This window comes from Trachemys scripta, chromosome 8 (genome assembly GCF_013100865.1).
Source record: "Trachemys scripta elegans isolate TJP31775 chromosome 8, CAS_Tse_1.0, whole genome shotgun sequence".
Taxonomy (NCBI): domain Eukaryota; kingdom Metazoa; phylum Chordata; order Testudines; family Emydidae; genus Trachemys; species Trachemys scripta.
In genome coordinates this window covers 63,435,576-63,460,836 of record NC_048305.1, presented here as the reverse complement: position 1 = coordinate 63,460,836, position 25,261 = coordinate 63,435,576, and the positions used below count along the sequence as shown (strand labels likewise).

Sequence of the window (25,261 nt, the reverse complement as noted above, 5' to 3'; positions counted from 1 at the left end):
CTGTGCAGTATGAATTCCAGTAAATGCATCAGTCTCATGACCCTCAGTTTAGAATTTATCACTGTCAAGGCTGCTTCCCCACTCTGAACTTTAGGGTACAAATGTGGGGGCCTGCATGAAAACTTCTAAGCTTAACTACCAGCTTAGATCTGGTCCGCTGCCACCACGCCCAAAGCTAATTCCCTTCCCTGGGTAGCCTTGAGAGACCTTCACCAATTCCCTGGTGAATACAGATCCAAACCCCTTGGATCTTAAAACAAGGAGAAATCAATCAGGTTCTTAAAAAGAAGGCTTTTAATTAAAGAAAAAGGTAAAAATCATCTCTGTAAAATCAGGATGGAAAATAACTTTACAGGGTAATCAAACTTAAAGAGCTCAGAGGAGTCCCCTCTAGCCTTAGGTTCAAAGTACAGCAAACAGAGATAAATACTCTAGCAAAAGGTACATTTACAAGTTGAGAAAACAAAGATAAACTAACACGCCTTGCCTGGCTGTTTACTTACAAGTTTGAAACATGAGAGACTTGTTTAGAAAGATGGGGAGAACCTGGATTGATGTCTGTTCGCTCTTAGTCCCAAGAGCGAACAACTTCCCAAACAAAGAGCATAAACAAAAGCCTCCTCCCCCCAGATTTGAAAGTATCTTGTCCCCTTATTGGTCCTTTGGGTCAGGTGTCAGCCAGGTTACCTGAGCTTCTTAACCCTTTACAGGGAAAAGGATTTTGGAGTCTCTGGCCAGAAGGGATTTTATAGTACTGTACACAGGAGAGCTGTTACCCTTCCCTTTATAGTTATGACACCTTTATGACAATCACACACTTACTTCTCCTCCCTCCCAGTTTACAATTATATTGCTTGATTCGGAAGCATGGAACTTGTTTCTTATCTCCCACTGCTTCTACACAAAAGAGTAGAATTCTCATTGTCTTCATTATTTCCAACTTCTCTCTCCTTCTAGTCTACAGTGTTTCTTTAACATTATGAAGCAGTTAAGTATGTGTGTGTTGCATCAAAGGAGTTCTGATCATATACCTACTTTTGAAAAGTAGGTATAAACACATAATTAGCTCTGCGTGGCATTTCTTTGGCACCCACAAGTAAAATAGGTACTTTGATTGCTATTTACTAGCTTCCAACAAATTATCTTCTATTTTATGCAATTTTTCGTTTTTTTATTATTTGCTTGCTTCCTTGAATGTTAGCTGCAAAGTCTGTTTATACCAGAAGTGTTCATGGAGAAGTCACAGAATCCCGAGTCAAGGCTGCCTGATTGTAAGCAACAGTCAACATTGTGACAAGTTGCAACAGTTTCTCAAGTTTTACATTTTTCTCAGAGCAAGATATATTCATCTAATCTATGTTGACAACATTTCTTTTGGACAATGCAATGTATAAGAACAAAGATAGAATGAATTAAAAGAAAAAAATATTCAAAGCCTTTTGTGTTTTTGCAGTTGGCCAAGTATTTGTTTTGCATGGGTTATTCCTTACAAGTGGTTTCCCCCTCATTTACTCGGTTTCTACGTACACTGTAGAATTTTCTTCGGAATGAAAATGGGCTTGCTTCAATGCTTTCCTTTCCTTTTATTTCACCTTGCCTTTCAGAGATCAACCTGTATGTTATTTTGAATGTGAGATATTGCCTTTCAGTTTTGAAGATTTTGTCTTGGGGTTTTACTCATCTGCTCAGATTTAATTATTTTGAATTATTACATTCCTGCTGTCAGTAAGTACATATCAAATCATACTTAATTTGTTTATATACAATTTAAGTTCCTAAATGACTTCTATATCTATAGAAGAAGACTGAGGCCCTGTTTCTGCAATCCATAGACTTTGGGTCAAATTCTGCTTTCACATATCAGTCTCCTTCTGGCAACTGAGTTACTCTAGAATCAGACAGAAGCATTTGAGAAAATATTTTTTGGCCCTTTTTGGCCTTTGTCTTCAATTAGAGTTCAACCAGAGAACTATAGCCAACATTTTTAAACCTGGATGGCCAAACACACTAAAGACCCAGATTTAGCAAAGCCCTTAAGCACGTGAGTAGTTCCACACTCACTTGCTTAAAGTTACACATATGCTTAAGAGCTTTGCTGGAGCCAGGCCTAAGTGGGCGGTGGACTCGGAAGAAGGGGAAGCAGCGCACAAAGGAGGGTGGGGGGGGAAAATGCTCATATCAATGCCTAAACATAGATTTAGATTTAGGCACCCAAGTTTGACAATTTGGCCAATGATACTGCAACCTTTATTAGAGCTATTTTAGCCAGTAAATACGAATAACCTACATCTGACAGAAATGTTAGGCTTTGTTCCAGATTTGGTTTGTAGCGGTGAAATACAAACTCTGCTATGTCCCTTTTGTGCTTTTACACCAGTATAAAGGTGCCATAAAGCTAGGTTAACTGGCCAGCTGAGGATTCACCCAGTGTAGGGGAATCTCTAAGTGACACTTCGGGTGTAATTTTGGAGTCTACAAAAGGATGCTTGAAGTTGTTCCAAGAAACAAAGTCAGCCAGCCTTAGGATTGGAGGAGCATAAAAGGTTATTAAAAAAACACAGCTCAGCCAGATCCAAAGACTGGGGCTTAGATCTTTAAACCTGCATTAACAGTATCTCTCAAACAGATTGTATCTTTCTTACCAGGGAATATTCTCAGGTTAAAAAGGTGATAAATTTGCTTTCAGTCACCAGTAAAATAATTCACCTGAAAGAGCCAAAGCCAGTTGAGGAAAGACTCCCATTGACGTCAGGGCACTTTGGATCAGGCATTAGGCAAATTTGTTTATTTAATCTTGTTGTACATACTCCTGATGCTGTGAGAGCATGCAGACTTCATTAACACAGGGTTTGATTTCAAGGGCTCCCTGAGTGTTAATCAGTTCCGCAGTGGCCCTTTCTTGATTGTAAAAATGTTATTTGACTTTTCTAGAGAATTACATTACTTCAGGAATGGAGTCACCATTGCGGAAAGACTGTGGGTGGATTGGGAGAACTATGGTGAACTAACATTTCTGAAAGTGAATGTAATGATCTAATCCAAACCTGAGTGTTTGTACAACACCTAGCTGCATTAGGCTTTTATCCTGACTGAAGCTGACAGCTTGGAAAGGGGTGGGTTGATTTTCCTCATTTCAAAATTCTGTTGCTAGCCAGGCACCTGACTTAATAGGTTACATAAAACTGCAGAGGTTAGTTTTTCAAATCCACTGATATTCTATATTCAGGGAACGGAGTGTAGAAAACATTATGTGCTAACAAGCTGGTGAAGCTCTTGGCATAAGACATCATGAAACTATAAAAGGGAAATACATTGTTTTCCACTGAGCATTGGATTTTGCAAGACAAATGTCACATGCAAATGATACTGACAAAGTGATGTTTTTAATGTTTCCACAAAATCCAGAGTGGTGTTCCTGGTGCTACAGGACATGTGTGGATTTGGAGCCAGGACTAGAAACAGACCCTTGATGGCTAACAAAAGCTATAAACACTGAACCACCAGTGCTAGGATTAGCATGGCCAATAGGGTAAAAACCATAAAATAGAAGAGTAAAGAGTGCAAAACACTATTAAAAAGGCCTGTCTTAGCAACTTACAAGTATTTCACATCATTTGATTTTTTCCTGTTAACATTAACATAGTAAAATATAAGTTTCAGAGTAGCAGCCGTGTTAGTCTGTATCCGCAAAAAGAACAGGAGTACTTGTGGCACCTTAGAGACTAACAAATTTATTTGAGCATAAAGCTTTGGTAGGCTACAGCCCACTTCATCAGATGCATAGAATGGAACACAGTAAGAAGATATATATACATACAGAGAACATGAAAAGGTGGGAGTTGCCCTACCAATTCTAAGAGGCTAATTAAGATGAGCTATTATCAGCAGGAGAAAGAAACACTTTTGTAGCAATAATCAAGATGGCATTAGGGAAGCCAGCAGCTGTTCTGGTACCTTAGTTTCACCTGTAACATGGGAAAAAGTAGAACAAAACAAAATAGTGCAATTCTACTCAGAAGTGTCATTCTCTAAAAATAGCATTATGTAGCTATGGGTTCATTGTCTTTCAATATCTTCCAGTTTAGAAACATACACCACAGGCAGGAGAGCATGTTTACTTATTAGGCACTCTGAAAACAAGCTCATCCTTGTTAAATTCCTAGAAATGTAAGTATCGGACAAGAGAGACTCAAAAAGGAACAGGAATGGACATAAAGCAGTGCAGCATTCTATCTTTAGAAAGAAAAAAGAGTAACAGACAATTGAACTTCATAGTAATGACTAATTCTAATTCACTCTGCATGCAAATCATTATCATGCTCATGTGACTGAAAACAAGTGAGCTAATTTGATATTGATCTTTAGATCTCCGTGTAAAGGGCAATGTCAAGTAAATGTATAGGTTTAATTTCCTTACTAGTTTCCATTGTGTACAATAAACCTACATTGTTTTCAATATGCAAAATATTGTAAAAAGTCACCTAATATATTGTTGGTACTATATGAACAGTAAGTTGCAATAGAACATGACAAGGAGGTAGGGCTAACTCAGGGAGAACAGGAGCTGTCCTTTCAAACCCCTAAGTGATTAGAGGAACTCGTGAATAGGGGAATTTTGTGACAGAACAGAGACAGACAGATCTAACAAACCTTCTCTAAGCTTAAGCCAATAAAGCCCTCCATTCTCAAATCCTCCTCCAAAAAAGCCATTCCCTCCCACCCCCCAAAATCCTGACAAAAATAAAGGTAATGCAGACAGCAGTTCAGCAGCAGAATGGGGTTTATCCAGTTTATTGCACTGAATGAAGCGTATATGATTATTCACCTCGTGGGCAGCTGGCATGTATGTGCATTCAGTGCAAGCAGCTCATGGCCCTCACAGACAGAGTATGGGCTCTTGTGACCAGAGTGGCTGAAGTAAAGCCACCTACAATAGTAGCATACAACTTCAAAAAGGGAAGCTACACAAAAACAGCAATGCTAATTAAGTGGAAAATTTAAAGAAATACTCACAAGAACTAAATGCTTGCAAGCTGCATGGAAACTTTTTAAAAAATACCATAATAGAGGTTCACATTATATGCTCACACCCTCCTCCACAAAAAGGGAAGCAAACCAACAAAACAGTGCAGCAGTGAATGATCCAATTTTCAAAAAATGTCTTTGTTGCTAATTGTAAGTCAAATACTACTGAGGAAAATAAAATTCTGGCAAGTCAGGTGTAAATTTATTTAAGTATAATTACACAGGCCAAAAAAGAATTTGAAGAGCAACTAGCAAGAGAGACAAAAAACTATCAGAAGCCAGAAGCCTACCAAACAAATTAGTGGGGCCAATGGACAATTGAGATGCTAAAGGAGCACTCAAGGAAGAAAAGGCCATTGGTGAAAAGCTAAATTAATTCTTTGCATGGGTCTTCACTGCACAGGATGTGAGAGATTCCCACACCTGAGCCATTATTTTTAGATGACAAATCTGAGGAACTGTCCCACACTGAAGTCTCAGTAGAGGTGGCTTGAACAGTAATAAGTCACCAGGACCAGATGATATTCACCCAAGAGTTGTTCAATGTCATATCCAGTTTCTTCAGAACTACTAACTATGGTATGTAACCAATCACTTAAATTAGCCTCTGTACCAGATGACTGGTGGGTAGCTAACATAGCACCGATTTTTAAAAAGAGGCTCCAGAGGCCATCCTGGCAATTACAAGCCAGTTAATCTAACTTCAGTAAAAGACAAATTAGTTGAAACTATGTAAAGAATAGAATTAGACACAGATAAACATGATTTGTTGGGGGGAGGGGAAAGAGCGAACAGGGCTTTTGGAAAGGAAAGTCATGCCTTACCACTCTATTAGAATTCTTTGAGGGCAAACATGTACACAAGGGTGATCCAGTGGATATAATGTACTTGGACTTTTAGAAAGCCTTTGACAAGGTCCCTCACTACAGGCTCTTAAGCAAAAGTAGGCAATCATGGGGTAAGAGAGAAGGTCCGTTCATGCATCAGTAACTCGTTTAAACACAGGAAACAAAGGGCTGGAATAAATGGTCAGTTTTCACAGTGTAGAGAAGTAAATAGCAAGGTCCCCCAAGGACTGTTCCCAGTACATAGTCATAAGTGATCTGAAAAAGGGATAAACAGTGAGGTGGCACAATTTTCAGATAAAAAAAACTAGGGTTGTCAAGCAAGTAAAAAAATTAATCATGATTAATCGCGCTGTCAAATAATAATAGAATACCATTTATATAAATATTTTTGTATGCTTTCCACATTTTCAAATATATTGATTTCAATTATAACAGAATACAAAGTGGACAGTGCTCACTTTGTATTTATTTTTATTATAAATATTTGCACTGTAAAAACAAAAATAGTATTTTTCAATTCACTTAAGTACTGTAGTGCAATCTCTTTATCATGAAAGTGCAATTTACAAACGTAGTTTTTTTTGTTACATAACTGCATTCAAAAACAAAACAATTTAAAACTTTAGAGTCTACAAGCCCACTCAGTCCTACTTCTTGTGCAGCCAATTACTCAGACAAACATGTTTGTTTATATTTGCAGGAGATAATGCTGCCCACTTGTTGTTTACAATGTTTCCTGAAAGTTAGAACAGGTGTTCGCATGGCACTGTTGTAGCTGGCGTTGCAAGATATATATGTGCCAGATGCACTAAAGATTCGTATGCCCCTACATGCTTTGGCCACCACTCCAGAGGACATGCTTTGGGTGAGATCGTCACCCCTGCTCCAGCCCCATGACAACATGTAAAAGAGCTAGAACAGCATGAAAGGATCTTAAAAGCCCAATTCCAGCTGTGGGAGTATTCCCCTGGTTGTAGCACTGCCAAAGAGAGTCATATAGCTGCCTTCAGAGGTCTCCTTGGTGTAGGCAGCAGCACATTACACTGCAGTGTTGGGGCTCACAGGGCAGGCCATGGAGGCTGCTGAAAGTCCTAGAGATTTAAATTATGCCAGAGGTCCCAGAGAAAGCCAGGACTGGAAGGGCAAAAGAGATGGTTTGAAGCTATATCAGGTCCCGCCAATCCCTAGGCTGAGTTTTTCGCTGTATGTGATGCTTCCCAGGGGTATCCAGGGTTCTGAGGTACCTCACAGCCACCTACTCTTACATGAGGAAGTCTTGTCTATGCCTGCCAGTTGTTAGCCCCCCATCACCACTAGTCCTGGGCAAAACAAGCAGGCCTACTCTCTCTACAAGAGAGTGTTAGGCACACTCCAACCCCTGGAGCCTCTTCCTAGAGCATCCAGACCCTTTACCACTGAACCCTCAGTGTGCAGAGGTTCACTGCTCCCAAAGGAAAAATACACGCCAACTAACCAGTTACATCTCACATCACCACTCCATTTAACACACAGCAGTTAGATAAGTTCATAGTGAAAACAAATAAAAAGTTCATTTAACGAAGTAGAAAGCTTTGACTGATAGCAAGTAGATGTATTGAAAACAAATGCTTAGATATAAAAACAAAATCATAACATACATTCTAGAGCCTGGAATTCATTAACTAGATACTCATGTCTAATAAAGTGTTGCCCACTAGTGCTTGCCAGCCCTGTAGGCTGTGATCCCTTTTTCCATTAGACAAACCACACTGCCAGTTTGTCTCTTAAGTGAAGGATCCAGAGGGTACCTCTGCACATTCAGATATACTCCCACAATCTGTACTCGTAAATAGGAGCCACACCTGCTGTTTATTTCTTCCTGTAGATTTTCTCTTATAGATTTTGCAATTTTTCAACTGCTATCAGGCTCAGTATGCAAATGGGCCTGCATTCTAAGACATGCAATGCCCAATATATACATGACCAGATAGAGATAAGCATCAGTTATCTAATGCTTGAAAGGAACCTGTTTAAGACATATAATAATTAAACCACATATTGTCAATGTCACATCAAAATAGACAAAGTAATTATGCGCAAGTCAAACTAATAAGGTCAAGCCTTTTTTTTGGTTTGGCAAAGTTTAAAAAAAAAAAAAAAAAAAACCACACAATCTAAATTCTGATCATCATCAATGGAAATTTTGTTGGTTTGTGTGTCCCTGCCACGATTCTTTGTTTACTAGAAATGTCTTCAGCTTTGGGTCTCCATCCCCACGGGACTAAACGCAAATTGTCCAGTCGGTTGTCCACCGTCACTGCGTTCAGATGCACCACTTGAAATCCTGGGGCAATCCCGCCCCGGTGCCTCTCCCACAGTAGCTCGTGCAGCAGACGCCCAGATCCCCTTCCTCTGTTTTTGTCAAAAGCATAAGCAAATATTTTAGCTCCATTTCCATCAGCATCTACCTCCATCCGAGCCTCAAAAGAGTAACTCTCCACTAATGGGATGTCTTGTTCATCTATCAGCGTGTACTTTGTCTTGCCGGACACTTTGTCTTGACATGTCACTTCTCGGTTACCTGCTCTAACCCCAAGGCTTTGAGAACATAGTTTCCAGAATACATACGTAACTCCTTAAATATTATCTGTACATACATTTCATAGTGATTATGACGACCAGTAGGCTACTGGCTCTTGATAGAGATCTTACATGCTATCCTTTGATGAATTTAATATGCCTATATCTGATACAGGGTGTTGACCAATAGATTCCGGGTTAATCTCTCTCTCTCTCTCTCTCTCTCTCACACACACACACACACACACACACACGATATCAGTCTCTCTCAATATCACATCATGAACATGTATTCTTATGAATGAATTACACTATTGTAATATTTTTTTGTAAAAAAATATATGCCTTGTGAGGTATCATTTGAAAAATAAAAACTGACTGGTCAATAATATGGTGAAATGTATGTAAGAGCATTACAGTAAAGTTATGAATCCCCCCTGTATCATGTTGATAGCACATATTCAAACCCACTTAGCCCCAATTAGTCAAGAGTGGTGAAGCAGGTCTATCTTAAACAAAGGAATGTATATTTACCACAATTTACATACAAGTCATAGACAAGGTCCTTGAGACAGCAAGAGGGAGACAAGACAATTTTGCATTTCAGCATACACAGGGAAGTAGAAAGAGCATAGGAGCACCTTCACCCCTGCACTCCACAGCTCCTTTTTCACTGTTTGAATAAGCTTTGAGGGGTACTCCTCAGAAGAAATCTTTGGTTAGCTACATTACTGGGAGCATGTGGTAAGAACGTTACTTTGAACCAAGACTGGTTTGTTAAGTTTTAGTTACTAGGAACTTTCTTGCAACCAGGGCCAGCTCCAGGGTTTTTGCCGCCCCAAGCAGCCAAAAAAAAAGCCGCAATCACGATCTGCGGCACTTCTGCCACGAGACTACCGCCGCTGCTTCATTCTTCAGCGGCAATTTGGCGGCAGGTCCTTCCCGCTGAGAGGGACCAGCTGCCAAAGAGCTGGAGGTGCTGCCCCCTTCCATGTTCCGCCCCAAGCACCAGCTTGCTATGCTGGTGCCTGGAGCCGGCCCTGCTTGTAACCATTGCAGACTTTAATGCCCGATACATGTACTCACTTAAAAATCTTTCTTTGTAGTTAAATAAACTGGTTTTATTTCAAAAATCAAAACTAATTCAGTGTTGTGTTTAAATGGAACTGTTTGGCAATTCCAACTGAAGTAGTGCACTTTTGAATATTGACCACCCATGGGGCAACAGACCTTTAATATCCAAACTGTCCAGGAGAAGGCTGGGCAGTGCAGATCACACCTTTTGGGGAAAACTGGGGACTGGGTGTGTGTTGGGGTTAAGGTGACCAGATCACACAGGGGAAATATTGGGATGCAAGGGGGGGCGAGGGGGGAAATAAAAAAACCCACAAAACACAAACTGTGACTAGCCTCCAGGTACCACCACAGCCTGGTCCCGGCTGCCCATTGCTCCAGGCCAGCCCCGACTCTGGCGGCAACTCTGCGTCCGAATTGCACTCGCAGGCTTTGCAGGAAGGGGAGGGGATGCTGCCAAGCCAAGTGGGCCTCTTAAAGGGGAAGCGCTGCTTGTCTGGGGGGGGGGGCGGGGAGGCTCATCTCCACCATGGTCAGTCCCTGCAGGGGCGGGGCGGGCTCCCCTGCATCGGCTTATGTTGCCAACTTGAGTCTTTCAAGGTGCCGACAATAAGCGGGTGACTTGGAGAGCCCTGCAGCAGCTGGGCCCACACTGCGAATGGGACAAACAAAAACTCTCCCATGTAACCGCTCTCGTCCACTGATGGACATGGATCTTCACTTCGTGTCTCTCTCGCTGACCCCACACATGGAAGGGGAAGAGGCAGAGGCTGTGAGAGCAGCTGTTACCTGGCTGGAGAGTGGAGCACAGTGTCCCCAGCCCACCAGATAACCAGAGGGTGGGAACTTTAACACCTCTGCGCCTCGCAGCACCTCCCGCAGCGGCGGCCGGGCCCTGCGAGACAGAGCAGCTCGCTAGCGCTGCCCTGCGGGTCGGGGCACCACTCAGCCTGCCTGACCCCAGTGCTGCCTGCAGCCAGGCGGCGAGCTTGCCTCTGCTCTGTCTCTTCTGCGGAGCGCAAGCCCCCTCCAGGCTCCGCCTGTGCCAGACGTCCCGACTGAAGGTAGGTCAGGACGTGGGACAAATCAGCAAATATCGGGACAGTCCCGATAAAATCTGGACATCTGGTCACCCTAGTTGGGGTCACCCAGCACTCAATAATCAGGGCTGCTGGAAGCCAAAGTGGCTGGTGTGTAGTTGGCAGGCTGCAGCTATACACAGACATTGTGAAGTGCATGCTGTTTATGAGCTGCCTAGATTGGGAGCTAAAGCAGCAAAGCATTGTGAGGCATCCAGGATTTCAAGGCAGGTAGTGACAACCCTTCATGAGCCTGGATTACATCCCAGAATATAGTACAACATATATTAAGCACACAATTGCAATATAACATTATAGTGTGTATACACATTACTAGCACTTACATGGCATGAATTGGCCTTTGTCTTTTTATAAACCTGTTCACTCAGCCTGTGCTGAGTATTCCACAACACTTTGCAAAGCTGAAGTCATCTTTGGAATTAAAAAATGAGAAGCTTTCCAAAGACAGAATATATTAATGTTCTGCCTTGGTATAAGCTGGGGAGGTACCTTCATGGACCAGTACCTGGAATGCTAGTATCCAAAACAAAGATAAAGAAAGATACAGAACAACTTAAGGGAGTAGGATGAACTGATGAGTTGGATTTTAGTGACATGTAGAGAGTTTTGTAACTAGTAAAATCTTATAAATACTCCCACCTAAAATGTGTAACTTTGGGACTGGACCTTCTGTGTAAGGTGAATGCAACATGGCTGCATGAGACAGCTTCCCAGAAACTGAATCTTTCTTCCTGTACTATACTATTATTGACTTCTAGCAATAAACTTGACACTGGTTATTTGGTCTCTTGAATATATTTCATACTGAACCAAAGTGTGGTCAAGCAATTAACTATACAATTGACCAGCTAGGAGATCCCAGTAACATCCTATGTATCGCCGTCTGCCAGTTGGCATCAAGAGGATTCTGGGTCACAAAGTGCAGAACAGTATCTCATCATATGCACAGTAAGAAGTGTTTGCAGTGCAGTCAGAACTTGCAGGGTCAGAGTGCAAGGGCCCACCCCCACAAATAATATCTACAGAACATCGTGCTTAACACTGGTTAGTCTTAGCAAAATGTGGACCACTCATGGCATCAGAAAGATACTATTAACAAAAAATTACATTTCCATCTGAAAACATTGCATTACTTCTCCTGTGGATAAGTTAGAAGAATTGGGCCCCAATAGTTATTTGACTATATATAGTCTATTTAAATTGATTTAACAGATGACAAAGACTTTTATCCAAAATTTTTACTTTAGAACAAAGAAATAGCTCACCCATAACTTTTACTATATGTGAAGTAATGTATGGTACAACTGTCTCCACAGTAGAACAATGTCTTTTCATAGGGATAGGGCATATTACTATGCAATTCATACTGGTTTTTGACAAATCATAGAAATGAAGGTGATAAAACAGTAACACATTAAAAAGTTGTGTTAAAGTTGAGAAATATGTTTAAGTAACCACAATTATAAAAAAAAAAAAAAAAAAAAAAAAAAAAAGTGGTGAGGCAACAATACAAGAAAAATGATTTTGTGCCACACTCCTTAAAGCTGAGATAGTTGACATTAAAATTTCAATGTGTTAACTATAATATAAAGAAGTTTGTATTCAGACTATGGAAAGATGAGATTTTGAACTGAAGCTAGAGAAAGAGAAAGTAGCATACAAACACTAAGTATGAAGCTTGAAACTGGAATGTAATACTATCACAAATGTAAGAAGTACTTCTGACTGAAAATATATTTTTTTAAAAAATGAAATAAGGTTTGCTACATTGAAAGATTTTGGTTCCAGGAAAATCAGCCCAGGGGAAAATAAAGCATAGGTCTGCATCAGATGTTTTGTCATTCCTTGGTTAAAATGAATTCTGAACCAAGTATACATTTCATTTTAGACCTTAGGTACTTGTAAAAAACTAATGTGGACGTATTGCTCTGTTCAGGAGACTCTCACATGCCTAGGCACAGGCTCAAAAGTGTTATACACAATTCAAGGTTTGATTCTACAAACTTCCACACACGAAACTCCAAGTGAAAACAATAGAGTTCTTCAGAGAGCTAGCAAACTTGCAACTGCTTCCCAGTGGCAACCAGTTGAGGTAATATTAGGAGTAATTTTGAGGAAAAGGATATTAAAAGAATTAACATAAAATTAGAGGTGGGCATAAGTTTTTCAACAAGTATGGTAAATTTTTTGCTTGAAAATGCACTTTTGGGTTCACTAGAACAGTTTATCAATTTGACTAAATAAATAGTTTCAGCTAAAAAGTGGAGGAACTCTAAGAAAAAGTATAAACATTTCTACCTCTTCCCCATCTAAGTTGCTTGCCTGTGTTAAGTAAGATGCAATAAACAGTGGTAGCTTTTCTCAACTGCCATCACATGGCCTGAGTTTCTGCTGCAATGAGCGTGGATTAATTCACAGACCATTAGTGGTGGATCACCCATGGAAGGATCTTAACTGGGTGGTAAAAAGCTTCATGTTCCTCTGGAGACCAGGTGCTGATGCATAAAGTCTCCTTTGAAAATATTTGCTTCCCATCAGTCTGAATATATTATCAGGGAATCAGGAACTGGTTGTTAGTTCTGCTAGTGAATAGTCCACCATCAAAACTCATGTCTAGCAGCCTCTATAGAAGTTTGTCTTTGGACAGCAAGAGTTAAGTTGTCCTTGCTAGAGTTATAAATACTGAAGGCTATTAGGTCTCCCAGATCCACAGAGTTCTGGAAGTAACTGCCCTTTCTTGCAAACTAAGCCTCAATATATTCTCTATGTTCCAGAGTATTGTGTGAACAGAATTCCCATTCTCTTGATGAGATTTGGGTTTTCCCCAGCTTGCACCACACACCACAGGCCTTGGAACAGAGGCCTCCCAGCTTTGGAGTTTCAGCAGCTGGCTTAGCATTACAGCCTTAGAATGCTCAGGGGAGTGGCACTACCTATTTGAGTCACTGACAACCTGGAAATAAGGGATCTTGAATGTTAATGGATCACTGTTCAAACAGATAAAGTACAAGATGACTTGCTATTTACTGTCGGCAAAAGACCACTAAATCACAGTAGAGAACAGAATGACTGACTATCTCCTTAGCACCTCTCTATGTTATGTAGGAAAAGAAGCTCTGTTATCATAGAGGTCTTTAATCTGTGTGACATATGCTGAAGGCATCATGCTGCCAGTAGTACAGTATCCTCTGAATTTCTAAAAAGATGAACATTTCTTAACTCAAGAAGTGTTGCATCCAACACAGGGGAATTATCTCTTACACCTCATCTTGACAGATAAAGGGGGGGGGGGGGACAAAAAAAGTGTGTGTTTGCTTAGGTGCAAGTGATTTGCTGTGTGCAAATAGAATGAAGTGCACACCTGTAATGTGTGCGCTTGTTGGAAACAAAATTTAGGAACAATTGAACCAGATCACCCAGGAGAAGAAATTTAAACAGAAAAAATTGAATGGTAATTAGAAACTGTCTGGATATTTTATTAGATGGGCCCCAAAACCCATTGTAGAAGCATTTATCTATCAACAACTAATGTCACTGAAAAGGACAGAGGTTTTTTTTTTTTTTAAATTGAAAGTGACATGCTCTGGTGGGTGTTCGGATTTCTCATTGTCTAGCAACAGGAGCTGAGTGCCTAACTCCCTTAGCCCTGACCTACACTACAAGCTTAGGTCAAATTTAGCAGGGTTAGATCGATTTAACCCTGCACCCATTCACACGATGAAGCCATTTTTGTCAACTTAAAGGGCTCTTAACATAGATTTCTGTGCTCCTCCCCGACAAGGGGATTAGTGCTGAAATCGACCCTGCTGGGTTGAATTTGGGGTAGTGTGGACGCAATTCGATGGTATTGGCCTGTGGGACCTATCCCAGAGTGCTCCATTGTGAGCGCTCTGGACAGCACTCTCAACGCAGATGCATTGGCCAGGTAGTCAGGAAAAGCCCTGTGAACTTTTGAATTTCGTTTCCTGTTTGGCCAGTGTGGCAAGCTGATCAGCACAGGTGACCATGCAGAGCTCATCAGCACAGGTGACAATGGAGTCCCAGAATCGCAAAAGAGCTCCAGCATGGACCGAACGTGAGGAACTGCATCTGATCACTGTGTGGGGAGATGAATCTGTGCTATCTTTTGTTCCAAAAGACAAAATGCCAGAATATTTGAAAAAAAAAAAAAAAAAATTTTGAAAAAATATCCAAGGGCATGAAGGACAGAGGTTATAACAGGGACCTGCAGGAGTGCCGCGTGAAGCCTACCAAAGAACCAGACAGGCAAACGGCTGCTCCGGGTCAGACATGCTGCTTCTATGATGAGCTGCATGCCATTCTAGGGGGTGCCCCTACAATTACCCCACCCCTGTGCTTCCCTCCTCTCCCACCCCTCCCAGGCTACCTTGGCAGTTATCCCCCCCATTTGTGTGACGAATTAATAAAGAATGCATGAATTTGAAACAACGATGACTTTATTGCCTCTGCAAGTGGAGATCAAAAGGGGGAGGGGAGGGCGGTTGGCTTACAGGGAAGTAGAGTGAACCAAGGGGGCGGGTTTTCATCAAGGAGAAACAAACAGAACTTTCACACCGTAGCCTGGCCAGTCATGAAACTGGTTTTTAAAGCTTCTCTGATGCACAGTGCGCCCTGCTGTGTTCTTCTAACCTCCTGGTGTCTGGCTGCATGTAATCAGCGGCCAGGTGATTTGCCTCAACCTCCCGCCATAAACATCTCCCTCTTACTCTCGCAGATACTGTGGAGCACACAGCAAGCAGTAATAACAATGGGAATATTGATTTCGCTGAGGCCTAACTGAGTCAGTAAACTGCACCAGCGAGCTTTTAAATGTCCAAACGCACATTCTACCACAATTATGCACTTGCTCAGTCTATAGTTGAACTGCTCCTTACTACTGTGCAGGCTTCATGAGCCATAGGAGCAAGGGGTAGGCATGACTGCGCGGTGCTGCCGACTGGGAGAGCAGCCTGAGGCAGAAGCCTCCAGCTGGCCTGATATTCCAGGCAGGATTGAATCTCCATTAGATGAAACTTGAGAATGACCTGGAGGAGTTCTCAATTTTGTCCAGGCGCCCCCGACTGACCTCACCGAGGTCAGCCAGGAGCACCCATGGAACGATGACGACGGTAGCAGTTGTATTCTACCATCTGTCATCCGCAAGGCAAGGCAATGCTGCTGTGTAGCACTGCAGTACCACATCTGCCAGCAGCACCCAGGAGACATACGGTGACGGTGAGCTGAGTGGGCTCCATGCTTGCCATGGTATGTTGTCTGCACGGGTAACCCAGGAAAAAAGGCGAGAAACGATTTTTTGCCGTTGCTTTCATGGAGGGAGGGAGGGAGGGAGGAAGGAAGGAAGGGGGGCCTGACAACATGTAGCCAGAACCACCTGCAACAATGTTTTTGCCCCATCAGGCATTGGGAGCTCAACCCAGAATTCCAATGGGTGGCGGAGACTGCGGGAACTGTGGGATAGCTACCAGAGCGCAATGCTCCGAAAGTCAACGCTAGCCTCGATACTGTGGACACACATCGTTGACTTAATGTGCTTAGTGGGGACACACAATTGACTATCAAATAGATTTCTAAAAAATCGACTTCTATTAAATCGACCTAATTTCGTAGTGTAGACATACCCTTAGACTCTTTTGTAAACCACAATCTAGGCATACATGAAGCATGAACAACATATAGGTCAGATCCACATTCAACTATTAAGCAACATAAGCAGAATGCAAGTATTCAGGAAGCTAAATGATCACATGCTTTGGAAACAGGAACTAAAATTACTTTAGTGAGACGTGCCTGAAAACTAAGACTAAAACAAGAATTGGAATAAGCCTGAAATACTATTTGGACCTCATCTTGAGGGTATGGGGGAAACTGTCCCTCCAGACATTCTGATTCACTCTTAGTCGTATTTAATTTATAACTAGTTTTTATACTATAAAGAGATAGCTGAGTGCTATGTAACTTCAGAGCATAAGCAAAATTGAGTATGCAAGTACAGGATTCAGGATGACAGGCACTTTTAAAATTTATGAGTCAACATGAAGCAGATTAACTCTTTGTTTAAAGATTTAGTTTCAAGTTCAAAAATATCCCATATACTACATACACCAAATTCACTTTTGAATTACATAGGAACTTAACTTTGCAGTATACTATTCTTGTATCATATCACAATATACACAGTAATGCCTTTCTGAATATTAAGGGTTATTTGTATAAACGTATAAAAAACAAGAAAAAAAATTTCCCGTTACAACACAGGAAACTCCATTAACTACACACTGCTATTATATAATTATGAGAATTACTACAGTTCCCAATAGAGTAAAATCACAGTCCCATGCATTCCAAGTGAAATCAGTAGGATTTCACATAACCACAGAATTTGGCTAAAGTCTTTGTTTTCATAATGAATGTCCTAAACTACCAATTCCTCTCACAATTAAATTCCAGTATTTTCCCTGATGACCCTGGTTACTCTGTAAATTACTATAACATGCATCATGAAATTTCACATGGGAATGCCAATAAGTAAAATACTATTACTCTGAGATCCCAGAGAATCTAACAATTAGTAATTCACAGAACAACTTGTCTCCAGTAGCTTTCTTTGACTTCGAAAACAGAGCAGAGCATCTCTGTAAGACAATGTTATTTTAAATGTTAATTTTAAGTGTTATATATGGTGTTAAAATGCAAATGTTTATTCTTCTTGTGCTTGATTTTTTTCCTTAGTATTGTATATAAATCATGCAACCATAATATTTAACAGATAATTTTGACAAAAAAAGCAGGGAGGAGGCATTACAGGAATATTATACCAAAGTCACGTCTTTCTCTGTTTTGAGGGTGGGGAACGCAACATCAATCTTGTGATGTCCTGAACAGGCCTAGTTGCAAGTGGCTGTTAAAGAAGACACATAGCCAAGCTATACCTGCCATATATAGAAGTAGTTAATAATCAGGAGATTAACTGAGATAGTATTCAGAGGTATGACACACCAGTACTATTCTGGTGCTGCTCATCTTCTGCAGAATTTGGATTCCCATTTGATATAGCATTTTAAGTAGGTGCTTAAAGCACTTGAGCATGTGCTTGATAAATTTTTGGTTCACTGGCAGTTTGATTTGTTGTTGTTTTAAAGATTCATTTTAGGTCAAACATTTTGTTTCACCCCAAACGAAATGTTTTGTTTCATCTGAGCTTCTTTAACAAAAACACATTTTAAAAATTGAAATAAATCTCAAAATTAAGTCATTTGGAATTAAAAAAAGCCAAAATGCTTTGTTTTGAAAACGTCAAAAATGAAACAATTGATTTTTTCATTTCTCACAACTGAAAATTTGCTTAAATTGACTAGAATTCACAAGAGTTACAGAACATGCATTTTTCAGCAAAAAAGTTCCAGCTGAAAAATTATACACAGCTCTATAATACATTTCACATTTGTTGCATTTAAATATAGATTAAGCTTTCAGCAGCAGCCTCCCTCAACTGCAGAAACAGTATTTTACTTTGCTACTAGTGGAGAAAGTTACATTTTCTGCTTGGCTGTCTCTGAATTAGCAAACACACACATACTAAAGAGGATCATATTCAGTGATAATTATAAAGATGGATATGGCCATTGGCCCATATAACAAACATTTTAAACCAAATATTTTCTGTTACAGTTTGTAGCAGAAACATTTCCATGCAGATTAACTAAACAATACCCATTCCCCACCATGGCTAACGAACGTTGATCCACTTTTGTCAGGATACTCAATTTAGTCATTACAAAACTTCATGTCAGATATTTCACACAGGCAGCTGTGATCCTGTCACAGGGTGCTCTACTCTCAGCTCCTGATCTTTGTATGGGCCTCTCCTGTTCCTGTCCAGCTGAGTTTCCTCTTTAATTATTCTTCATTGCTCCCTGGTTCTTCCTCTAGGTGCTGCCTCGGTGGTTAGTTAGACGACCTAGCCTCCTGAACCCCTTCAGGCATTGTGTGGGGTGGACACTCCATCCCAGACTCCTAGAATACTGACAAGAAGCTAATAGAATGTGCCGTCTTTAATCTTTTCAGGACACAATTCAAGCACTTATTCAGTACATGCTCATGTGATGACACATCTGGTGGCTGGAATACCTACTGTGGGCTTGGTTGTCACTACATCTAATGGCTCGTTTTGGGGCAGGTTCATAGAATATCAGGGTTGGAAGAGACCTCAGGAGGTCATTTAGTCCAACCCTCTGCTCAAAGCAGGGCCAATCCCCAGACAGATTTTTGCCCCAGATCCCTAAGTGGCCCCTTTAAGGATTGATCTCACAATCCTGGGTTTAGCAGGCCAATGTTCAAGCCATTGAGCTATCCCTCCCACACCATCATAAAATGCCAATTTGTCAAAATCCAAACATTTATAGGAATTTACCAGCTGACAAAAGTTTCAGCAAAATGATTTCTCAGGTACAGGATATAATTTCTGGTGAGAGGATAGCCAGCAGTCAGTCACCTGGGAAGTTGGAGACTCTGGTTCAAATCACTGCACAAAACCAGGACATAAGCCAGTAGCAGCCACATAGTCTGGAGTATAGGATTCTTCATCTCTGATCGCCTGTACCAAGATACAGCTTTTAGACGTAGCAACAACCAAGCTAACAAGGAATTGAATCTGATCTCCCACATGCCAGATGTTGCCCTAACCACCAGACTATTGGCTATTTGGGAGTGGGTGGTGCAAGAGTTTGAAAGGTTTTGTTTTTTGTTCCAATGTGGAATGAAAACAAATGTCAAAACTGCAAGTTTTTGTGAAACATGCACACAATGGCTTTGGAAAGACGGACATGGAGAGAGGACTGAAGTCCATCGGGAATCTTTGATGCAATTAGTGGTGAATAGATATTCGATATATGTGTTTCCAGAGGAAAGCAATCAATAAAATAACTGTATTGGCCATAACCCAGCTGCCCAGAAGCCAGCTTAAAATTAGCAAAAGGAGGTTTCTTGATTGACCAGTGTCATCATCATGACAATTTATTGCTTTAAAATTGTGTTTGCAGGATGGTTGCCATTTGTTGGCCCTTTTAAATTTGTTCCTCCTGTCACTCATTAAAATTCTTCAATAGCATTTGAAAACTAAATATTTCCCCCTTTAAAGAGAGGTGCCACTGGTTCATGGATTTTGAGGGGTGGTAGGGAATATACACCAGACCTTTTTTACCACAGTTTCTTCATTTGCTTTGAACCGGTGTTGAGGAAATTATTCTCTCTGAAGAGGGAACGTTTGTCACTAGCTGGAATCTCTCTCTATGCCTTTTGCAATTCCTGAAGAGGGATGGTTGAGCATTCATACCTCCAAGCATACTGATCAGAAATCCTTCCACATCAAGAGACATTCTGAAACTTTATAAAATAAAATGCTGAACACAGTCCTTGGTTTTACTTAAAAAAAAAAAAAAAAGCATACTGATCTCCAGGAGGAGATGGGAATTTTCTCATTTAGGGCCCAGTCCTACATGTCTTAGTCTTTATTCAAGCAAAACATCCATGTAGTAAGGAACACATGACTAGCTCCTTAGTATTTTCAATGTAATGGATATAGGGAAGAATCATGTTTTATCCTAGCTTTTATGTCCCTATTTCTTTCCTGATATCTACCCTGTTTCCCTGAAAATAAGACAGTGTCTTATATTAATTTTTGCTCCCAAAGATGCGCTAGGTCTTATTTTCAGGGGATGTCTTATTTTTCAGAAATGAAAAATGCCTTATTATCGGTGGATGCCTTATTATCGGGGAGGTCTTATTATCGGGGGGATGCCTTATATTACAACGAGAGGCAAAACTGTAAGTAGGCCTTATTTTCGGAGAATGTCTTATTTTCGGGGAAACAGGGTAATAATGTAATCAAATCATAACCAAAACAGCAGGCAGTTTCTTCAACTAGTTCTAATGATGCCTATAGGAGACAAGATGCTGTAGCCACAGTTGAGAGAAACAGTGCAAGTGGCTCTGTCCATTCCCAGAGATCTTTCCCACATTATCCATATGTGACCACAGCTAAAATCCTTCTGGAAGTAAGAATGGAGTCCCACATTGCACCACCTTTCCTGTTCAACATTTGAAAGATCTGTTGTGGAAGACTGAGGCAGTATGGGCTATAGATAGGATTATATTTACATAGAGGACACTCAGCTCTAGGTTTTGGTTTTATCTAACAGAAATAAAGCTGTTAGTTTGTCCTTTCCTGTGTCTGACAGACAAAGACCTGGATGAAAGCAGGCTGGCTTAAACTCAGTGTAAAACGGATGCTAATCGCCACTAGGAATCATTTTGAGGAACAGGCAAATTCTGTGGAGATGCCCTCTATTGAGGGCAAGCTCATATCAATTGTCAAACTGATTCACAACAGCAAAAATCAATTTTCTTCCCCTCCATCAAAAAAATCCCTTGTTTAATCATAAATCTTCAGACTCTCCTATCTGCAAGGAGGGCAGCAGGTCAAAGATAAACAAGAACAAAAAACTTATTCCCTGTTTTGTAGAGCCAGCAAACAGAAAAAAAATCTGAAGAAAAAAAACAAAACAAAAACACAACAACAACAACGTTTAATTTGGACTAAACCAGATTTTTTTTGGATTCTCGCCAAAATGGAAAACTGCAAAATTTCCTTCCTGTTAAACAAAATGTTTTGATGTTTCTGAATTATTTTAAAGCCAAAACCAGTCTCCAAAATCTAACAGTTTTACTGCCTTTAAAAAAATTCACTGGAAAGTTTACTATTTACTGGACTAAAATTCACACAGTTCTATTATTTAGTGTTCTTTGCTTCTCCAAGTTGCAGACAGAGAAATATTTCATATATGTAGGTTTGGAAAGATTAGATTATCGGCAAATGTCAGTAAACATCTATTTCACTGCACAAACAGATGAAAACTGTTTCCATCAAGGAATCCTATTTTATAGATTGGCAAAGTAAGACAAAAGCTGCCTGAGAATTTGGTCAAACCTTGCGACCATTGATTGAATTAGGCTTCTTACAAATGGACTAGCAAATAAATAGAAAAAATAGGTATGAAATGTTGATTTAAGCATATTTACTTTGCATATTTCACCATGTTGACAATTTGTGTCACAGTTTATAAAGCTCTAAGATACTGAATCTTAAGGTCTATGGTCACAAAATAATGGTCTAACCATCTCCCAAGAATTTCCCATCGCTGTGAATATTTAAATTGGTAAAAATATAATTGACAGATACACACACACACACACACACACAATATGTGGAGTGACAAAGTCAATGTTGATAGATATAAAAGTATGGTGGAGGGCAGATAGATCAGCTCTAGAATGGTGAAGGTCATGTTTCCTATGAGCTGAAAATAGATTCTTTCAGGTTAACTAGAGGCCAGTGACTTTTAAAAAACTCTTGTGGTGAGAGAGAGAGAGAGAGAGAGAGAGAGAGAAAATGTGGAGATGAGGGACAAGCTGGAGCAGGAAGCTAGTGTTGCCCCTGGATGGAAGGCTGTCTCTCCTTCCTAGGGAGAAAGAAACTAAGGCTATGTCTATACTAGAGCAGCACCAATGCAGCTACTCCTGGTGAAGATGCTCTAAACTGACAGGAGAGAGCTTTTCCATTGGCTTAACTCCTGCCTCTATGAGAAGCAGTAGCTATGTCTTCAGGAGAAGCGGTCCCGTCGACGTAGTGCCATCCACACAAGTGTATAGGTTGGTATAGTTGAAATTGCTCAGGGATGTGGATTATTCACAGACACAAGTTATACCAAAGTGATCTGTCAAGAACTGCTTGGGGAAGGACTGGCAACTAGAAGCCAGCATAGTAAGGCAACGCCCCGGAGAAGGGACAGGGAAAAGTATTTGTTTGCATTGAGAGTTTGGTTTTTTCCTCTGTTTGTTTTGCTTAAGAGAACTTCTTGGGCCTACCTTGAGGCCCAGCTTGTAAACCGGGAAAAATAAAACCAGAATGATGAGAAAAACCCTCTGGAGTCAGACTGATTTAACTCCAGGTCCCCCACCGCCTCCTCAGAGGGAGAAATGCTGAGGCCAACAAAGCAAAAGGAGGTACCCTGCCACAATGTTATATATCTCTTTCAAGTATCAACATTGGAAATTAAATCCTAGTGCCCTCCTGGGCAAGAAAAGCATGTGCTAATTTCTTCATTTTACAGATGGGAAGACAGCGGACATGTTGAAGATCAAAAAAAACAAATAAGGGACACAGCAAAGAGTTGAGTCTTCTAGCTCATAGGCCAAGGCATAATACATTGCACTACAGTGCTGCCTAAGCAGGTCATTCAGCTTCTCAAAATGATGGGGAATGCTGAAACAGGAGGATGCTTTTTTAAAAACAGACCCTGTGTTTCCCTGAAGCCTCGGAAAAACAGCCCTGGCCAGTTTGGTATATCTAAATGGGCTATGGAATTCATTGCATGGCTAACTTAGCTACACATGATACACTTAGCTACGTGATACATTCAGACCACTTTATAAGCATATGTCCTGATCCTGCAATTTACTGTGTAGCAGGACCCCCTTGAATTCAATGGTTCTTTCTCTGAGAGCACAGATGAAGTCAAATGCAGGATCAGTGCCTCACCCCTTTAAAAAAAAAAAAAAAAAAAAAAACTACTACTATCTACTGCACATGCTCAATACATGGATTTTCAAATATAGGTAACTATCAAATCAAACTAACTTCCTCTAGAACAGGGACAGGCACCACTCCTCATTGAGAGCTTTCATCTCTATTTTTGATTCTAGGGAAGGGATGTTGAAAATAATATTGTAAGGATAGTCTTGTAATGGGAAAAAAACTATAGCTTTTGCTACTCATGTAACTTAAAAACGGCTGAACTCAAAGTTAAAATTCACCGTAACCCTATGGCCTAGTGGACACAGCACTAGACTGTGGCTCAGGAGACCTAGGTCCTATTCTCAGCTCAACCAGTGTGTGCTGTTTGACCAGAGGGGAAATCATTTCCCTTCTGTGCCTCAGTTTCCCCAACTGTAAGATGGGGTAACAATGCTCACTTCCTTTGTAAAGCACTTACAGATCTACTAATGGGAAGAGCTATGTGTGATTATTAATCCTTCATCTTTGGACAAGCACTGAAGATTGCAGACTGAATAGTGAAAATTTCAAAGAGTTCTAGAACAGGGAAACTGCTATGCAACCTTAAAATATATAGAACCTCACTATAAGTATTTGTTACTGACACCTGCTTCAATTCACTTGTAGAGTGCTTTATATCTTCAAAGTGCTGTATTCACATTAGCATAATTATGTGAATCAATTAAATGCAAGATTCCAAAAGGCAAGACATTTTCCATTTAGATTACCTGCCAATATTTGAACAAGTAGGCCCCTTCAAGTTTACTGTCTTCATCTGAAAGATCAAAGAAGGATGTTGAGCTTTTGAAGCTTGTCATTTAAAAAGGTCAAAGATGGCTTGTCTCATTACAGGTATCACATATTAGTAACATGATATATTATCATGCTAAATTCTTTTGTGTAGAGAAACTAAATGGCTCAGGAGATTGGCAAGGACATATAGAATCTTAAGCATTTAACAAAACAAATTTAAGTCCATAATCACGCATTATAATCCAATGGCCTATAAGGAGTGAATAGGATGGCTGCAGTATAGTTCCTGGTGGACAATAGACAGGTATTATCACCAAAAATGGCAGTATCCTTGTTACGTTTCATGGCATGCAAATAGAGAAGTTACACAAAACCATAAGGTATTCTTGCTGGAAGGTTGCAATGTAACATTACATTATTGCATAGAATTCAGAGTGATAACACAGAAGAAACCATATTTTATATATAAAAAAAGAGAGCGAGAGAGAGAACGCGCGCGCACACGCTACTCCCTAAAAACAGAGAGACACAATTTTCCCCACCTCATTATAGGCTGTCTGGCAAGTAACTGACTTCTGCAATGTCCAGATCACACTCCTCCCTACAAAGCCCCTAGACTTCAGCAGGGCCAGGAAAATTCCCCGAGCATTTAAATTAAAAGTACCCTGTAGCTGGGAGCATGCTTCCCACCACAAGTAGACAAACACGCTAGCTCTGTGCGAGCTAGTATGATAAAAATAGCTGTGTAGCCAGGGGATAAATTAGGCAGCAACTTGGGTTAGCTGCCGGGGGTCTGGGCAGGTTTGTACTCAGGTGGCTAGCCCCAAGTGGCCGCCCTTGTTGTCCCAGAATACAATGCTATTTTGAGTACACTTGCTTGAGCAGAGCTAGCACATGTCTGTCTACATACGCTGTGAAGCACACTCCCAGCTGCTGGGTAGATGTATCCTTAGAGTGATTGTTTACTGTTTCAACACCCCACACTCGTGTTGCCAGACTTAGAGGTACCAACATTTCAAAGCCCATTCAATTCTTAACTAAAAAAAAAACCACAACACACCAAAACAAAAACAAAACACACAATTGCTCTAGACCAACATATAGACAAAATTTGTTCAAGGGAGAGGAGAGCTGAAAACTTCAAGATGAGAAGCCTGAGTTCACTATTTTCAAAGGTTAGACAAATATTCAGTGTGTAGCACTGATTTATTTCAAGTTTCAGAGTAGCAGCCGTGTTAGTCTGAATCCGCAAAAAGAAGAACAGGAGTACT

The 25,261-nt window shown here is 40.6% G+C and overlaps 1 protein-coding gene across 5 annotated transcripts in view; it reads right to left on the bottom strand.

Annotated features, from left to right (window-relative positions):
- Positions 1–25,261, bottom strand: part of LOC117882013 (beta-1,3-galactosyltransferase 2-like) — a 152,559-nt gene that overhangs the window by 108,132 nt on the left and 19,166 nt on the right. For 2 of the 5 annotated variants that reach the window (XM_034779946.1, XM_034779950.1), the window contains exon 2: positions 23,966–24,012. The exons of the other annotated variants lie outside the window; for them this stretch is intronic. The gene's annotated coding sequence lies outside the window, so the exon portion shown is untranslated. The remainder of the gene's footprint in view (positions 1–23,965; positions 24,013–25,261) is intronic. 5 annotated transcript variants of the gene reach the window in all.